Source organism: Alosa alosa, chromosome 20, assembly GCF_017589495.1.
Source record: "Alosa alosa isolate M-15738 ecotype Scorff River chromosome 20, AALO_Geno_1.1, whole genome shotgun sequence".
In the NCBI taxonomy this organism is placed as follows: Eukaryota; Metazoa; Chordata; class Actinopteri; order Clupeiformes; family Clupeidae; genus Alosa; species Alosa alosa.
The window spans coordinates 25,466,815-25,473,276 of record NC_063208.1 but is presented as its reverse complement, the minus strand read 5'-3'; the positions used below and the strand labels follow the sequence as shown (position 1 = coordinate 25,473,276).

Genomic DNA, 6,462 nt, shown 5'->3' with positions numbered 1-6,462 from the left:
AGAGAGGGGTGGGTGGGGGGGTAAGGGGTGAGATTAGACTTGACAGAGGGGGTTAGTGCCTGTGTGTGGGTTGGGACATGGGGTAGAGGAACATACTTTTTATACCAAACTCCAGGTAGAGTATTTCTATTTTTCACGTAACCCAGGCCTTTCTCTCCTTCTCTTTTTCTTTCTTGCACTTGCACAGAATATATATATATATATAAGTGACTAGCCATGAGATATTGATTTGTGTCCTGTCTATGACCATGCACGCTTGCACACTGACAAATAAACACACACACACACACACACACACAAGCTTTTATAACTTAGCTGAAAATGCTTGAAAATAAAAATGTCATGTAAGTAGAAAGAGGCCGCTGTAAATCAATAGGCCCCGCTCTAGATGATAGCAGCCCTTGTGAATCAGGAGGACACACACACAGTGTTTGTGACAAATTTCACCCGCCACTGGTAACATCCATCACAGCATGACACCATTGCGTCCACCACGTCTCAGCACGCGTCCTCCACCGACACCACACCTGTGCACTTTCGAAATCATTCGTGGCTTCGACGCCCGGCCGGCCGGCTTACCAGCCTTCGGTTCAGCTGATGGATGTGATTGGAGAGGTGGGCCCGGTGTCCTCCGCGAGTCTCTGATGTGATTACTCCACATTAGACTCTCCCTCTGATGGGCAGCACGCCAGCGAAGGTTAATGGACAACTGCTCCACATGAGAGAGAGAGAGATGGACCGTTGATTAGTACGGAACAAAGACACAAATGTCTTCTCCGGTTGTCCTTACAGGAGGATTACATTCTCATTTTTGGGAGGAAGAAAAGCTCTCGATCAATTGTTACTCTAATGTAATCGAATGCAAAAAGAATAAAATTACCGAAACTTTTCTGTGTAGGTATTGTTCGGCCAATTTTGGAACAGCTCTTGAAGATGAAGAATGCACAGTTTGTCATCTGATAATCACATGCTCCAAGTATGTCATACTTGCTTAATGAAGCAATCTTATTAGGATATGTAGGTCATGGTTAATTGCAGTGTTGAGTTGACTGATTTTGAAACTTCCACGAGGTTGTGTTATTGTGCGTGAAATAAGATTACATGGCAGTAGTTAGTTGCTCTTTATTGGCTGCATGTTGGGTTTTGTATCTCAGATGGCTGAGACTACTTTGTCAAAGCAAGGATTAAAGGTGCTCTAAGTCATGTTATGCGGTTTGTAAGCTAGAATATTTTTTTGTCACAAACAGCAAACGTCTCCTCATGATCTGCTAGCTGCCTGTCCCCTGAATACGCTGTAAAAGAAAACACGGTCCAAGTGGACAGCCCAGGCTCCAAAAACGGGTATCCACAAAACTCCTTTATGTTTATGGCCATTTATCATGATTTCCGCCCCAAATAGTGAATAGGTTCACACCTTTAAGGATTTTGAGCCCTACACTACACCAGAATCTTCACAAACACCAGGAATTTTGAATGCAGTGGGGTCAAGGCTTGATCTTAGAGATAGCAAGATCATGTCTGAGGCAGTTTGTCCACACAGACTAGAGTCAGTATGCTGGTCCATGCTCTCATTCACTGTTGTGATATTGTGTGTGTGTTACCCTGTTGGAATTCAGGTCTTCAGGTCAGTGGGTGCTTAAATCAGATGTAGCCTACTTCCATAAACTTCGACAGTGTTCTACTAAATCTTCTTCAACTATCTGGGTCACTGTCTCTTCTTCCAAAGCATACCTATGAATTCAGCAAGGAGATTTTTACAAGCATGTGGTTTAGTGACGAACCTGAGTTGGTCAAATAAGAGTCCAATGGCTTCCATCTCCTAGCAAAACCAGGGGCGGTACAAAGTGGCTAAGGAACTGGTCTAGCTAGCAGTAGCCAGCTATGCCGGCTGCCATTGCTGTGTCCTTGAGTAAGACACTTAACCCTGAGTTGCTCTGGGGAAACTGGGCCTTGTAAGAATCGACGTATGTAAGTCTTGCTCTGGATAAGTGTCACCCAAATAGATAAATAAGTTAAACAGACGCACAGGGCTTCTCTTTCAGGATGTGTATGGCTTACTCTGTGTTAACATGCACAGGTTGGTCTCTCCAATACCACATACTTGGAATACCCATCCACAAACAGTTTGCAAGGAGTGCTGCTAGGGTGAAGACTGGACGTTCCTCTGGTGCTCTTCAATTTAGGGATCCAAAAAGTTGAAAAATGTTTTAAAGAAAATCTGAGGCACTCATGACGGTTATGTTTGCTATTCTTTTAAAACATGCCTATGCTTTGGAATACCCCTCAGGTAAATGTACTGCGATTTTGCTACCCAGTAAAGTAATTCCTGAGACAGACCTGGCTCAGTTCTGGTTCAGCTCCAAGCCCAAATCGCTGCTGAATCTGAATCAGATTACTGAAGACAACATTTGCAAGGCTGAAACAGAGTACAGATAGCTGGCGATTTGCCCATCGCCATGGCTTGCCGTAAAAGTTGAGATTGACTTTAGCTTTTTCGTCAGTGGTTATTTAGCTTACAATTACAAGAAGTTTCTCAGTGTCATCAGCGCTTCGTGGTCTCTCTCACTGCTACATCGCTGCTAGTCTCATCCTGTCTGAATGTGGCTTGAGGATTATTATTGGATGGTTGCCTACTAGACATGACACCTCATTCTCTTGCTACTAGAGCCCAGGAGGTGTCATTGCAAGATTGTTTAGTGTATGTTTGTGCGAGAGAATGTGTGCTCATTTTACTAAATTGTGGTCTCATTTTACAAAAAATGAAAATGAGAGTACAGTTTAGTCAAATGTGCACACAATTTAATAATGTGAGTGTTAATTCTCTGGATATACACAACATATATATTGCAATGATACCTCTAGGGTTCTGTATACTACAAATCACATAACCCAAATATTTTCTTTCCCTTAAAAAATAATATGGAATGTTGGAAAGTGCTATCAAACCACTTTAGACCTTTGTCCACAACGTACGAGGCACTATAAAGCTCCTCTGTGAGGTGTGGCTCTCCACTGTGTCAAGATGGACCTTCCATCCGTAGGCTGCAAACCATAGGGTGCAGTCCAAGTGTCTTGGGAGTTGAGTTGATGAACACTTTTATGTTTATGTGTCGAAAAACAAACCCATGTGCCATGGCAATCACAGACACACTTACACTTTGTATCAGAAGAATAAATAAAAATGACTTATCATGTGACCAAGAATGTTTTCTGTCCTTATAGATTCTTAATTGATTGACTTAATTTCTGTTTAATTGATGTAGGCCTAACTCAAGCTTAATTGAAAATGGCCAATGTAATTACTATTACTATTAATTATACCACTGCTCATTTTCTATTGCGATGTACTCTTTATTTTGACTGCAAAGCACATGAATGCTCGCAGTCAGAAGAATGATGTTATCACACAAATTCAGATGTGACTCAGTCGAGTACATTCAATTTCAGATTTATCACAGGAGATGTAATATGGTTAACTGATTTATGCTCACCTACTCATGTTGTCTGTACTGAGCTCTAGCAAATACAATGCAAAAAGAAGAAAAAAAGACACGAGATGAACCTTGCTAATACTGCCACTTAGTGGTCAAACAAGGTAAGGTAAGTCTGTGTTCATAGACATAATATTTTAGTTATTAGTGTTGGTGCCAGCAGCAGCAGTTAGACCACTGGATAACCTGAATCTGGTGAAGAACTGAAGCTAAGAGGGTTAGGGCTTGGTTAATATTGATTGGGAGCAGGCTTGTGCAAAATTCCAGAATTGAATTGAAACTGGCTATTAAATTCCAATTAAATTCTTGAATTTCACTTGCATTTCAATTGAGGTAGCAAACAGGAAGCAGAATTGCAATTCGAATTGTGCACAACTCTGGTTGGGAGGCCTCCTGGAAAAACTACAGTAAGTTGCTGTTCCCATCTAGTCGTAGAGCAATCTCAGTATAGTCAGAGACGGGATCCGACTCATCTGACCGGTCTCATCTCATCTGACCATGTAATCATCCCTATGCTGTAACTGACTGATTGGTTCCCTAAATCTCCACCTGGTGTGTGGTAAGTGGAGCTGATGTGTGGTAAGTATTCTTTGTGGTGTGCTGTGCATCAATTCAATGTTATACATTGGTGGTGGCTGTAGTCTTTCCCTGCCACTGTAGAGCGGATTTAGTACCTAGTACCTTTAGTAGGCCTACCTACAGGGTTCCCATGTGTCTGAGAATTTCTGGAATATCATGGAATTTTAATGAAATCTATTCCAGCCATGGAAAGTCAGGGAATTTTATTATATTTGTGGCAAAGTAGGGGAATATCAGGACATGTTGTTGTAGCAGTTTAAAATATACTTAACAAAATACATTAATACAAATTAAATATATTTCCACCCAGCATTGGTATTTCAAGCTTTTTCCATTACTGCTTGCTTGAGTGGTTGTGGTTAGCCCTGTTTTTGTCAATGCCATTTCATTATACAATTCCCAATGCCCACTATTTCATCCACATTAACAAAAGTCAAAGACGCTATGTGACTGCTCTGAAGTCTTTGTTCGGGTTAAGTAATTTCAATGTACAATTTGTTACAAATTCAGTTTCTTTTGTTAGGGAAAGTCATGGAATTTTACATTTGATTTAGAGTGGGAACCCTGCACCTAAAATAGCACTAGGCTATACAAATTATATGTGTTGTAAATGGTGCAAATACAAAATTATTTTATTATTATATTTTATGCGCACATTGTAGGTTATCATTCACACACTACTAATTGCATGAGATGCCAGACATTACACATGTTTTCTTTTTTATTATTTGTCAGGACTCAACCAAGCATTTCGAACTACAATGTAAAAAAAAGGTAAACCTGGTGTTTGGGGTGTGAAAAAAGAGAATTACTGATGGAATAACAAATAATTCGTTCACAAACAGAGGCAAGACACACAACAGACAAAAGGTAGAACCAAAAGGGGAAAACAAGACAGCGACACAGTGAAAACCATAGCTGCAGAGGGGATAAGAGCCAATTAAAAAAGGATAAAACACAGACATGAAAGCAAAAGAAAGGGAGCTTTAAAAACAGGACTAGTAAAGGGACAATTTTCACATTTAAGGCTTTATCCAGACTCCTCCACACAACAAACTGCAGTCAGACATCGCACAAAATAATTAAAAAAACAAACATCATACAACCACCAGTGCTTACATCAACAAATGCATCCCCAACACTTCAATCATTCATGTAGATAAGAGTTTGTCAAGCTGTCACTTGAACACAATCTATATGACTTTGAAACCCGCCAGCACTACAAGTGAGTGAGACAGTGGTGACAGATGCGATCCTGTTCACAGACGAGGCAGCCGAACACTACAAAGCTGCCTCCGTTCAGAAAAATGCTCCTAAAACAAAGAGATGAAAGAGGAAATATTTTTACTGCCGGAGCACGCAGAGAGAAGAACAGTAAATGATGCAATTGCAGGGTAAACACAAAACTCCGGGAGTCAATGACAGACAAGCACTCAGTCTCTGATATGTGGTAGACCTGTCTCCCCCGGTTTTCGGAAAGTACATCCATTCACCGCAAAGAAAAAAAACACATTAAAATCCTACACACACCTACACCCAGTGTTCCTAGACAGCAATAATGGAATCCTAATGGGGCCGAGGACTGGACCTAGGAGCACCCCAGGAGGTTTTAAAGATCCAGTAATGTTCAGCAATTCACTGCTGCACAAACTGAACTGGGAAACTTTGCTCTTGGCCTTTTTTGTTTTTGTTTGCATGGCAGCGTTTCACAATGAAGGGAAAGTGGTTCAAGGGCAGGTTAAATCAATGTCTTGTCTGAAAAAAGAGAAACCCTACCTCTCTGTAAGGGAGGCGGAACTACATCTTTTGCAGTTTGGGATTTGTTCCTTTCCCTCCCTGACATCAGAACAGAACTTTAAATCAATCAAAAGACAACTTGGGAAAAGGGAAAAGAAAAAAGCCTCCAGAAAACAATTCACATTCTTCAAAACAAAACTCCTTAAAAATTATTGCATTCACTGGTCTAAGAGTTGCCATAGAAACACTGTAATAAAGTCAAAGCAAAAAAAAGAAGAGGAAATCAAAATTCCTTTGCATATTAAAAGAAATTCACCACAATATATTATAACCCTGTCAAACATTCTCTTTACATAACATATTTACACGTTCAGCATTCTTCTCTCGTCATGGAAAAACATCCTTTTTGAGACAAACGAAAACATAAAGCAATGACGAGCAAAGTAATGCTCATAATGAAAAACAAAATATCTAAAAAAGAACCTATTTAACACAATTTAGATAGAGTTGTACCCAACTTGCTGCAGTTCCTCCCTGCCGCATACTATCCCCTGTACACGTGTCAGGAACTTGTTCTGGAACCTTCTCCATGGAGTGGAGAGGTCCCAAGTCTTCTTAGCTACCTACAGGGAGGGAGAACAAGGGTTCTTTGGTG

The 6,462-nt window shown here is 40.6% G+C and overlaps 1 pseudogene; it reads right to left on the bottom strand.

Moving 5' to 3' along the window:
• Positions 1 to 4,759: 4,759 nt before the first annotated feature.
• The window catches only part of LOC125284775, a 131,285-nt pseudogene continuing 129,582 nt past the window's right edge, over positions 4,760 to 6,462 (bottom strand).